Here is a 12,033-nt window from a genome sequence, read left to right as displayed (position 1 = left end):
TATATAATCAGGTGTCAAATTTTTTAAATTGGATGTTACTCTAATATTTTGCTTCGTCGTCGTCGTTGTCTTCGTCGTTTACAGAGAATAGGTTAATTTTTCGATTTTAATTGATTAATTATCATCTCGTGTTAACCATGCCACCAGTAGGTACGAAGGCACATGGCTTCTTGCAAAATATCCAAAATGCCTGGAATCACTTCCAAGAGACCGGCAGTGTTACCAGAAGACCTGGTTCAGGTAGACGTCGTATAAGACACACAGCGCACGAGGATTGGTACGTCCAGTTACGTGCTCTTCGGAATCGTACAGTAACAGCCCGTAACGTAAGTAACAACACCACCTACGGCTGACAACGGGTACCCGTTTCAGTGATCAAATTAACCGTAATCGATTGTCCGAAGTCCAGCAAATGTCAAGACGGCGAGTTGTTCGAATTCCTCTGACCTTCAATATTATTATTCATAATGAAATAATAATAATTTCAAAATAATCTCCTACAATACAAACTTAAGTATACAGTCAAGAGTTAATTTCAAACACGGTGCACAGAATGATTCAGTGTTTCTTTCGCGTCGATGTTCCGCACTTCAAACGTCCTCCGCTTTGATCGCCGCAGACCGTCAACTGTTAAGCTTAACTAAAATAATAATATTCAAAGTATGTCTAACTTAGAAGCACATCTTGATTGATTACATTACGTATGAACTGCATGAAGGTACCCGTGTACCTGGTCACTCTGTTAAAGGTGTTTTATTTGTCACTCACATAAGGGTTAATTCAATTTCATCAATAATTTTGTAATAAGTAACAATTCTTTTCATTTAAGTTTCGGATCCATAAACCATATATGTAATAAAACTATAAACTTTAAAATAAGTTTTTGTATGTGTATTAATTAAAGGGGTACTCAGGTGAACAGAACAGGGATCATTGAAGTAAAGGGAATAGCCGGTACACACCTCTTCTGAAAGATCCTGGGTTCTTCTATATTCGCCTGGGTGTGCTGGCGAACCACAATATATATATCGCGGGACACTTAACGAAGAAATCACTACGATCACACGGCGGCAAATCAACAGGAATACGAGGATTTCCTGGATTTATACTTAAATGTTGCGGGAGCTCAACCTTCGCGTGCGGTTACTTAAAGGAATGTCTGTTACGCCATACGACCATAGATGTCGCGGCTCGCGGTTTATTCTTAACTTGTACCGGCTAAGTTGCTAGGATAAAGGTGTAAGGGGTTAAGGAAAAGGTTGTGTGTTATTTGGACAACTGGCGTTACCATTTTCACCCCCCTTTAATGGGTTACCATTAAAAACCCTTCATAAGATAAGAAAAAACTATGACTCTAGAAACGCACGATGTATGAGACTCTAGAATCACGGCGGAACGATACAATATTAATCATGCTACAAACTGAAGCGGTTCGCGTAAATAAAGAAATATTAATAAACAACACTTACTCTAAATATAAATAAAAACTAGCGGTAGAATAATAGAAGCGCGGTTATATTTTTGTTTAGGCAAAGGACACAAACGAGCGACCGGACGTAGGTAAGTTCCCTTGACGGCTCTTATAGTGCAAACGCGCGTGGCGCCGTCCTTCGAGGAATGAACCTTCTCTATGAGCGCCAGGGGCCAAGATAGAGAAGGAACACTATCATTTATTACAATTACTACTGTCCCTGGCTCTATGGATGCGGTTGGAGTATTCCACTTCTGCCGAACTTGTAAGCTGTGGAGGTATTCCATTCTCCAGCGGTTCCAGAACGACTGAACCAAATTATCTAATAACGAATGTCTATGAAGTAAGCAGACTCGGTCAGACTCCACTTCAAGCGCGGGTATAGAGTTTAATGGAGCGGTATGTAAGAAATGAGCTGGCGTTAGAGCCGAGAGCTCAGCGGGGTCAGAGCTCAGTACTGTCAGCGGTCGCGAGTTGAGTAGACACTCTATCTGAGTGAGGACAGTACAGAGTGCTTCATATGATAAAAGTTGTTGTCCGATTACTCGGAACAGATGCGTTTTCACTACTTTTACAACGCTATCCCAGGCACCTCCGAAGTGCGGAGAATGTGGAGATATAAACTTCCACGTTATTCAACTCTCCGCGTACTCTATTTCTAATTTCGGGCGGTACTCTACATCGAGGAATTTATATAACTCGCGAAGATAGGAATTACTACCTTTAAAGTTTGTTGCGTTGTCTGTATACATAGTTTGTACCGGACCCCTCCTAGAAAGAAACCTCTTCAACGCTGCGAGAAAGCTCGGAGTGCTGAGGTCTGTGGCTAACTCAACGTGTACAGCACGAGTAGTGAGGCACGTAAAAATGCAAATGTACGCCTTTTCACTTCGGACGCCACGGCGACGTACCGGTGTATAAGCAATAGGACCTGCGTAGTCGCAGCCTGTATATGTGAATACCTTAATAACTTGGCGTGTACGACAATCGGGTAAGTCAATTGGGGCGCGGTTTTAAGCGAAAGCAAGGATTGCACATGTGGACGCGCTGTCTCACAATGCGGTGTGCGGACAAGATCCAGAACTCTTGGCGCAAGAGGGACATCAGTAGTTCTGGTCCGGCGTGTAAATCTTTTACGTGATAGTGGTCGATAATCATACTTACTATATGATCACTGCGCGGTAATATAACGGGATTGGTATTGGTAAAGGGCTCCTTTTTCCGCAATTAGACCGCTTAATTGGGTCCATTTTGCGTGCAGTGTTGGCCAGTCATTCTAACCAGCCCAGCTCCTTCCAGAAGTTCAGAACACTCCTGGGGTGTTCGCAGACTTCCTGGAGCGACCTTGTATTAACTAAGGTGTGTGCCCGTTGGTTGGCCACCCCAGCACATTCCAGGATTACGTGAGTGACCGTTTCATCTTCGGTTAGACAGCCCCTGCACTTAGGACTGTCCGTAACGCCGATTGTAAATAGGTGTTTGTTCAGTGATGTGTGACCCGTTAGGGTGCCAACCATAATTCGGATGTCATGTCTGTTTAGGCTAATAAGTCGACGTGTCAGTTTGGGCGATAGTGCAGGAATCGCCTCTTTCGACTGTCTGCAGCCTGAGACATTTGTCCATCGGGTTCCATGTAGGTTGTTGGTGAGAGAGCGTATCCATGACCGCATTTGGCTGAAGGGTAGCGGCAGGACTAGCCCTGGGCCAGCCACTTGCGTTTCCGACCTTGCCTTGCAAGTTCATCCGCTGCATCGTTCCCCAACGAACCGCTGTGTCCTTTGATCCATTGCAGAGTTACCCAGTTGTTAGAGGCAGCTCGTTCTACGGATCGGTGACACTCGTATATCAGCGCTGAGTTATAGGTGTTGCTCCCCAGCGCAGTCAGTACTGCCATACTATCGGATAGAATACGGATATAATATCCGTGTATTTTCCTTCTTAATATCGCGTCTGCAGCTTCCTTGATGGCTATGCATTCGCATTGGAATATGGAGCTGTGTATGCCTAAGGGTATAGAGGTGTGTATATTCAGTTCCTGTGAGAAGATGCCAGCTCCAGTTCCGGCTGCCATTTTGGAGCCGTCTGTGTAAATTCTGAGTTCATTTACACCTGACTGGTCTGCTCCCACTTCGAACAGTTGAATACGGTAATTCTTTTGAAAGATGTGTGTTTTGGGTATTCTATCACAGGGTGCCTCACAGAGTGGGAAATCCTTCCTTACTCTGTTCCAGAGGTTTCCTGTGAGGCAGTCATCATTCTTGCATACACCCATCAGCTTCAGGTGGAGAACCGACATTGTCGCCTCATGTTGGATATGTATGTCAAGCGGTGTGAGCCCTAGAATGGTTTCTAGGGCAGATGTTGGCGTAGTGCGCATGCAACCAGTTATGGCTGTGCAGGCCAGCCGTTGGAATCGCTGCAGCTTGGTTTGTACTGTTGTTAGCTCTGTCCTGGGCCACCAAGCTATTGCTCCGTAGGTGATAATTGGTCTAATAACTGCTGTATATAGCCATTTACATATCTTTGGAGCAAGACCCCAGGTTCTCCCTACGAGTCTTCTACACTGCCAAAATATTATACATGCTTTTTCCAGCTTGTGGTCTATGTGTTTATTCCAAAGCAGCTTACTGTCCAATATGACCCCCAGGTATTTAACTTCTTTAGTAAGGCTTATCTCGGTATTGAACAACTTAGGTAATGTAAGATTGCCAAAATTGCGTTTATTAGTGAAAAGTATTAGCTCAGTCTTTGATGGATTAGCGGTTAGCCGATGTTGTGTGCACCATTCCTCGATTATCTTAAAAGCAGATCTGATGAGATTACATAGGACATTCTCGAATGGACCTGTTATTAGAATGGCGAGATCGTCCGCATAGCCTACTGTGTATAGTTTCTTTCTGTTTAGCTCCGCGATGAGCTCGTCCACCACAAGGTTCCAAAGGAGTGGTGAGAGTACCCCTCCTTGTGGGCATCCAGTTGCCACCAAACATCTTGTGCTGGTGTTCACAGTAAAACGTAACGCTCTGTGCCTCAACATGTTGTCTATCCACCCGGCAATAGTAGGATCGACATTGTGTTCAGCTAGCGCTCGGCCTATGCTAGTAAAAGGAGTTTTGTCAAAGGCGCCTTCAATATCAATAAATGCACCTAAAGTTGATTGTTTACGTGATAGACCTTTACCTACAAGTGATGTTACGCAGTAAAGGGCAGATTCAGTTGATTTGCCTTGACTATAGGCATGTTGGTTGATGTGTAGTGGTTTGTGTGGGAGAGCATTTTCCCTAATATCCCTATCGCAAAGTCTTTCTAAAGTCTTCATCAGAAAGGATGTAAGACTGATTGGTCTGAACGATTTGGGATTCGTGTAGTCACTCTTGCCGGGCTTAGGGATAAATACTACTTTCACCTCCCTCCATTGGAGTGGCACGTATCGGTGTGCTAGACAGGCCCTGTATATAGCTGTGAGATGCAGGGCCAGCACCCCGGTGTCTCCCCATTGTAGCAGCCCCGGAAAAATACCGTCAAGGCCACCTGTTTTAAATGGAAGAAAGCTATTGATTGCCCACATTACCTTATCTGTGTCTACCACCCTGTGAGCTGTGGTCCAATCCGTCTGATCCGGTGTGCTACTCTGCGACGCCTCATTCCACGACTGGTTGTTGGTGATGCGGCAGCCAGGGAAGTGAGTTTTCAGGAGCAATTCGCAGGTCTCGGTGTCGGATTTGGTGTGCGTTCCGTCAGATTTTTTCAGGCAACCTAAGTCTCGCTCTGGGTCGCGTGAGAGTATGTTTTTAACTTTAGCCGCTTGATTAGTGGATTCTATACTGGTGCAGAAGCGTCTCCATCCTTCCCTGTTCCTAACGCGGATACGCTTCTTGAACCGGTACTGGGCTTGCTTGTACGCGTCCCAGTCGTTTGGTGCCCGGGTGTTCTTGGCTCTGTTGAACAGCTTCCTTACTTTGCCTCGCAGCCTTTCCAGCTCTGGACCCCACCACGCAGATCTGTTGCTTGAAATGGACTTTGTCGAAGTAAGAGGGCACGTCTGTTCATAGCTGTTGATTAATGCATGAGATAAGTCAGTTATATGTGTGTTAATACCCGCCGTGCAGTTGTATTCATACGGTATGGTGATGGACTGAAGCTCATTCCTCACCAATTTGCTGTAATTGGCGCGGTCCGTTTTGCGCGGATTACGCCTTGGTAGGGCAGGTTTTATGTTTATGTGTAGGTTATACCTAATCCACCTATGGTCCGAGCATGAAAGTTCATCCGACACGTGCCAGTCGGTGATGTGTGTGGATACATGATCGGTTGCTAGCGTTAGGTCAATAACGGTTTGGGCTCGCGTTGTGACAAGTTCGGCTCGGAGCCCCTGTTTAGTATATTAAGGTTGGTTGAAAAGAGAAAAGTAAGAAGATCCTCACCTCTTTTGTTGGTGTTCTGGCTGCCCCAGATGGTGTGATGCGCGTTGGAGTCTGCGGAGATGATGAGCTCGAGATCCTCTGTCTCGCAGTATGTCACCAGCGCAGAGAGCTCCGACGATGGTACTTCTTCATCGCCTGGCATGTAGACCGATGCTAGGACCACACTTGGCAGGCCTAGGCGGTCATCTGCTTCGAGCTTGACAGCGGTTAGATCTCTGGAACATAGCTCGTTTATAATGGTAGTCGTTACATGCTTTGGTGTGTAGATACATGAACGTGGTTTACCTTCGGTGGCAGTGTCCACTAGAATTTTGCCTCCGATGTTATTCAGACCACATATTTTGCCATGTCTAATCCACGGCTCTTGGATTAGGGCTATGGTCCCGGTGTTTTCCTCCAGCACCCTTCGCAGGTTAGCCGTTGCGGTATAACTGTGCTGGAGGTTGGTTTGTAGTATTTTAAGGAGTGGAGGTGGATGGGTCTGGGCTGCCATCACTATGCAGCAGACTTTCCTCCAGCTCCTTTAATTGATGGTCTTCCCTGACCCCTTGCTGCCACCAGTCCTTGGAGTGCGGCTTGGTCTCTGTGGGAGCTCCACCCTCTTTAGGAGTGGTGGTCACAGAGACACCGTCTGTCCGCTGACGGGTGGCCGCAGGACTATTCCTGAGGTGAGGTCTTGTCCACCCTCCGGCTCGTCATCCATTCGGATGTCGGGCGATGCCTCAGGAGCAGACGAGGTAGGCAGATTCGGCTGCAGTGCCGAGTCCGATTTGGGTTTCGGAGGCTCGCTGCCCTTACCTTCCTCGTCGGGGAAGTGTACATATATGGAGCCACATTTGTACGAGACTCGTCGGTCTCGTTTTTTGAGCTCCACTACGTCTTCTTCCGGAATACCAAGGACGATGCGTACTTTGCCATTTTCGTCCGGTTCTGGAATATGGTACAGACTCCAGGTGCGGACGTTGTACCAGGGATTTTGACCGGCGAATCTGGTTTGGAGTAGGCTCAGATTTTCGCCCTTGGTGAACCTCGGAATGATCATCACCTTTACCTTCTTGGGAATATCGGTTTGGCGCCGAACAACCAGTCTGGTGTGTGGCAGTGGCGGGCTGATCTTTGCGACCGTTTTTCTAAGCCATTCCACGGTGTACGTATCCTCGCACCAAAGCTTGAGGGTACCCTCACCGTGGTTGGCTCTGCCTCTGAAGATGGGCAGCCTTAGCGGGTCTGTAGAGGAGGTGGCGGCGCATATGTCTGCATCTATCGCTTCCTCTATAGCCATCTGGATTGCCTCGGCTTGCTCAGCTGTGATATCTTTAAAGGGCTCATTCATTATAGCGACTAGCAGGTCGTTAGACTTGCATATGTCCGCATAATTTACGAGACCCTTTTTGGGAGTGGCCCGCGGGTTCGTACGCGTGTGCTTTGTGTCATCACGTGGTGACAAAGTGTCATCAGGACGAGCTCGTTTGTTGCCCTTGGGAGGGTGTGATGTCCTGCCCGGAAGCAACTCAAGCTTTCTTTACCTTTCGTAAGAGTGGAGAGGTCTAAAGTCTCTTTTGGCGCTGTAGGAGCAGCCGAAGTTTGGGTCTTAGGCAACTTTGCGGTCACCTGAATAAGCGCTCCCGGGAGAGCAGCTGGATCGATAGGCATATCAGTATTTCTCTTTTTATCCATACTTGAAATTTTTGAAAATTTTCATCCCCGACAGCGCCCCACCCGCCATGGAGCCTCAGTAGGGGACGCCATACACCCTGATGTGCATGGATATAGCGACCCTCACCGTGAATGACTGATGACTGACGGTCGAGAAATGCAGGAGCTGCATACGGGGAGAAGAGAGCCCCCCGCGCTCACCCCAGCACCCACATAGGCCATAGGCACCCACATGAATTTTAGGTAGCTCGCCGGCAGCCCTCTGACGGGAAGCCACAGCCGATTGATCGAGGGTGGCTGGCTCTCGACCGCCCGTTTAAGAGGAAGCCCAGGACCAAAGAGGTGTGTTACGTCAAGCAGGTAACTGACCGACCCGCTATCCGCTCAACCACCAGGATTCCCTGCTCCCTCCGTACGGGTATCCACGCACGGCACAAACACGTGGGTGGTCGAAAGTCTCTTACCCATTAGTGTAATGAGCCTTCGACCTCATGACCACATGAGGTGAAGTGAAGGAGGAAGGGGGGGAGGAAGGGATTAGTGGTTTGTAAAGGTTGTGGGGCGGCCAGAGGTTTTTGTCTAGCCAATTGCCGTAAGTATTTGTGACTCTACAAAGGTAATTGGCCAAAGAACGGGCGGCAACCTCGTGAAGGATAGTCCACTGGCCTTGTTTAGGGGATCACTTTAATGGAACTCCCCTAGACCATTCGCCAAACCCAGCGTCGGACAGACGCTGGGAGTAGGGATTACGTCAGTCAATATCTATATCGATTCACTGACGATACCCCCGCCCAAATATAACGGGATGCTTATGAGCATAATCTAAAGCGGAATTGGATAGTCGACCACCTACAAGAATTAAACCGTTGGCAATGAAGGGCCTCAGTCGATTAAAAGCTTGTGAACAAGGTTTATTATTTTTTATGATATTATATTCTACTGCAAAATATTTGCTTTGCAGAGCGCGGAGTATTTTATTTTGAGCGGAGTTCATTTCACTGTCAGATACTGAGTCAGTTCTGCGGCGGTCTACAGACGCTGTAATAGCGCTGCGGCGTGATTTTACATTTATAAATCTATAAACGTAAGAAACAATGCGAAGTTACTTAGGCCACGATGAAATACGAAGCGCTAAATCATATAGCTCGCAATACTTTATTGGTGAAGACACCATATGCGTTAAAAGCTTTTGTTCAGGTACGTTACTAATAATTTGTCCCTCTAAATCTTTAAACGGCTATTCAGACGTATTTGACAAAGCCCATGGTGGTCCATGGAGCCATAGAGGATGCGTGACTAACTTCTACGGCAAAATACCACGCGAAAGGACATCAGCAGGATTCTCGGTACCTGAGACGTGATAAAAGTTGTCAGCCGGAATGTTTTCCGTAATCTGAACAATGCGGTTGGCGACAAATGTTTGCCACTTATGCGGTGAGCTTTTTGTCCAATATAACGCTACCTTAGAGTTGGTAAGGGCGTATACATCAATCGGACCATAATTGGAATAACTGTCGAGGACAGCGCGGTGTAACTTAGCCATTAAAACCATAGCACATAGTTCTAAACGTGCAATTGTGACGGGTTTTATCGGGCTGACTTTAGATTTTGCACATACTAATCGAACAGTATTGCCTGATGACGCGTTAACATGAGCGTAGATCACTGACCCATAAGCTCGTTCACTAGCGTCAGAAAATCCTAAGAGTGTAACTCTACAACCAATAAATACACCAAAGTGTCGCGGTACGCGGAAGTCATTAAGAGACGGCAACTCTAAAAAGAATTGTTTCCACTGTTTTATAATATAAGAGGGCGGTTCATCATCCCATTGGAGCCCGAGCTGCCAAAGTTATTTTATCAATAACTTGGCGTATACAAGCAACGAAACCCATTATATCCCATAGGCGGGCAACTGACGACAAGATGGAGCGCTTAGTACACTTCTCATCTGCGGCGGGAGTGGTAACTTTAAAATAGAAAGCATCCTCAACGTTATGCCAATGCAAGCCTAATATTTTGTGTTGCATGGATCTGTCAAATTTAACATCACAGGGAATTTTATGAGAGTCAGGAATATGTTTTAAAACAGTTTGACTGTTACTATTCCATTTGACGAGATCCCACTGTGCGCCCTTGAACAAGTCATATATTGAGATGAAAGCGCTATTGCACTCGCAAGCGGGTATTTTTCTCCGTCGTCTTCTATGAGTTGCCTTACTGTACGCATCGCATGGTACGGGGACGACGCTAAGCCGAAACAAACTCTTTGAAAACAATATAACTGCAACGGTTCGTCAGGATGAAAACGGTATAAAAAACATTGATAGCGGCGGTCAGATTCGTGCATTCCTAGCTGCAAGAACTGTTGGCAGCAGTATGTCGTCATAGCAACGGCATGAAAACGAAAATTCAAAATAATTTTTATTAATTCGCCTTGCAAGTTCGGCCCTGTATGTAATATATCATTAAGCGATAACTTACTTCCAGTAGTAGGGTTGGAGGCGTCCATAACAATACGCAAACGAGTGGATATTTTGTCTTCACGCACTACACCAAAATGCGAAATAACGTAAATCGGATCGTGAGCATCATAGCGCGGCGCAGGTGCGATGTAATTTCTCGCGATATACTCTCGTATAACATCATCATAAGCCAATCTTAATTTCGGTGATGCTTCTAATTTTCTTTCGAGACACAGAAAACGTCTACGTGCGATATCGAAAGAGTCACCAAGTGTGTACACATCCCCTTTGAACGGAAGGGCAACTATGTATCTCCCACTACTGGGATCGCGGGTCGTGGTTTCTTTATAAATTATTTTGCATTCAACATCTTCTGGGTGTTGAATGGGCGGCGTGGAGGGTTAATCTTCAAGCTCCCAGAATCGCTTGACTAAGGAGCCAATAGCGACGGGCTCTTGAGCAGCACAACAAGTCAGAACATGTTGTGAATGATATGTAGATATTGTAGGTACGGAACCCATTAACACGTACCCTAACAACGTGCGGAACGGGGAAGGTCCCGATGAGCCACGGGGTGCGGATATTACTTCAGAGAGAAATAAATGCGGGTATATAGAAGCGCCTATTAAGGCATCAATATTATTTGGTACTCCGAAGGACTCGTCAGCCAGCGGTAATTGCGATAAGCGTGATAACACGGACTGGTCTATCGCAGCGGTAGGTAAGAGATCGGTAATCTGATTAACAACGAGCGGTGAAAAATCAAAATAAATGTTGTGGTCAAAGCGGGAATAAAACTAAGTTAATTATTTTTTGTTCGCCACCGAACCCTTTCACAACAATACGTTCAGTGCTTAGCGGTTGATATCCTAGGCGATTGCAACATTCCTGCGTGATGAACTGACATTGCGATCCGGAGTCTAAAAGTATTCTAATGACTTGCGGTTTATTATTAATATCGTAAACAATAACTTGAGCGGTTGGTAATAATACAGCGGTGTTTGTATTCTGAGCGCGGGATGTATGATTTCTCGCACATAGTGCAACATTGTTACGCACGGCGATATGCTCGTCACCACGCGTGTCCGAAACTCGCGGTGATGGCTGTGATGGTGATATTTCTCTGGTAAAATGTAGCATTGCATGATGGTTTGATTTACAAACGCGACATGATGTACGAGAAGAACAATTTCTAACACAGTGGCTAAGACTTAAGCAATTTATACAAGCCCGGTTTTCCTTTATTAATTTAAATCGCTCCTGAGGAGATTTTATTGAACTCCTGACATTTGAATAAATGTTGATGAGTAATGTTCTTACACAAACATTTGCGGGAAGCAGCGGCAGTGTTGAGATACGTTTGATAAGTCGGGGGGTGTTATTGGAACGGCGGTTATTATTATTACTTCGCGAAGTACTAACAGTCGCCGTAGTACCTTGCGAACGTTCCAACACTTTAACGCGGGACTGTATAAATTCGACCAACCTATCAAAGCTAGGCATCTCGGATCCACACTGGATCTCGAATGCACGCACCGTTTCAAAATCTAGCCTTTTACATGCAATATGTACTAATATTAAATCACTGAGATTTTCTAACTTTAAGTTTTGTAAGGCGCGCACTGCACTTACAAAATTATCATTAAATGAATTAAAGTTAAACGCGGAACCTGATTGTATTGCTTTAAATCCTAACATTTGATTTAAATAAGCAGAGACGAGCAACCGCTTGTCGTCGTACTTGTCTGTTAGGGTTTCCAAGATTAAGTTATAATTCTCAGCGCTCGGAGAAATACTGGAGATCACACTAAGTACCTTTGATGATAGTTTTCCTAACAAGTAATATAGCCTTTCAGTATCTGATAACAACGGATTGTCATGCACACCTTGAAACTATCATAAAACTAAGGAAAGTCGCGAATATCACCTGAGAAGGTAGGTAATTCTATAGGCGCTAACTTAAGTCTAGACTTATGTGTAGCGTTCATATTATCATTAGAACCCGACGCGACGCTCG

This window comes from Leptidea sinapis, chromosome 1 (genome assembly GCF_905404315.1).
Source record: "Leptidea sinapis chromosome 1, ilLepSina1.1, whole genome shotgun sequence".
Classification (NCBI taxonomy): Eukaryota; Metazoa; Arthropoda; class Insecta; order Lepidoptera; family Pieridae; genus Leptidea; species Leptidea sinapis.
Note: the sequence above shows the minus strand (reverse complement) of the source record.